Raw genomic sequence first — 1224 nt, 5'->3', positions numbered from 1 at the left:
AGCCATTCCTCTATTCTTTAGCAGGTATTGTCTGAAAAGTTCTAAAATTTTGTCTGTCCGTACCAATGTTATTTGATGAAGCTTTTTTTGAGGGGGAGAAACACACTTTTTATTTTTATTTTATTTTTTTTTAGGCGAGGCAACCCTTGGTTGACCTCACAGATTGCAAGGACCTTGTCAGCGTACAATCCCTTATTTTTTTATTTTTTATGCCTACAGCACCTGATATTCCTAGGTGGTCTCCTATCCAAATAGGAACCAGGCCCGACTCTGCTTAGCTTCAGAGATCAGATGGGATCGGGCTAGTTCAGAGTAGCATGGCTGTATACTGAAACACACTTTTTAAAGCACTTAACACTCACCACAACCCTGTGAGTTGTGTTTTCACCACTTCACAAAGCTCTTTGCCTTACTCAGAGTCATTGATTCATTCAATAAATATTTATTGAGTGCTTACTATATGCCAGGCATGTTTTAGGGGGCAGGGATACAGTAGTGAACAAAACCTACAAATGTCCCTGCCCCCATGGAGCTTTCATTTCAGTGGTTGGAGACAGAATCAAACAAACCTACAAACAAACATAACAGGCAAGGCTTTAGAGGTCAGTGCAATGGAGAAAGTAATGGAGTAAGGTGGGAATAGAAATAATAGGCAGCAAGGGTAGATGGGTTTTGTGAATTTGATTTTATACAGCATGGCCAATGTATTAGTTACATATCACTGGGTAAAAAATTACCCCCCAACTATAGTGCTTTAAAACAACATCTGTTATCTTCTAGTTTCTGTGGGTCAAGAATCTGGGTATATATGGCTTAGTTAGTGTTTCTGTTTCACGGTCTCTCAGGAAGTTGCATTCAGTGTGTTGGCTGAAACCTTGGCAGGATTCCATTCATTTCAGGCTGTTGGATTGAGGATCTCAGTTTCTTGCTGGCTATTGGCTAGAGGCCTCCCTCAAACCCTGCCATGTGGGCCTCTCCATATGGCAGCTCACAATATGGCAGTTGGTCTCCCTCAGAGTGAGTGGGCAAGTGAAAGAATGAGAGTGTGACCAAGATGGAAGCCAGTCTTTTTGTAACATGATCTCATCACCAGTGTCTAATTCTATTCTCTAAAGGCAAGTCACTAAATTCAGCTCACATTCAAGAGTTATGAATTATATAAGGGTGTGAATACCAGGAGATGGGAATGTTGCCTACCACATTTAGGGAGGCCTCTTTAACGAG

The 1224-nt window shown here is 41.3% G+C and overlaps 1 pseudogene; it reads right to left on the bottom strand.

Annotated features, from left to right (window-relative positions):
- Positions 1-210: 210 nt before the first annotated feature.
- On the bottom strand, positions 211-329 carry LOC111730101 (annotated as a pseudogene).
- Between the last annotated feature and the right edge of the window lie 895 nt (positions 330-1224).

This window comes from Pteropus vampyrus, unplaced genomic scaffold, assembly GCF_000151845.1.
Source record: "Pteropus vampyrus isolate Shadow unplaced genomic scaffold, Pvam_2.0 Scaffold9, whole genome shotgun sequence".
NCBI classification, from domain to species: domain Eukaryota; kingdom Metazoa; phylum Chordata; class Mammalia; order Chiroptera; family Pteropodidae; genus Pteropus; species Pteropus vampyrus.
Note: the sequence above shows the minus strand (reverse complement) of the source record. Positions and strands in the feature narration are given on the sequence as shown.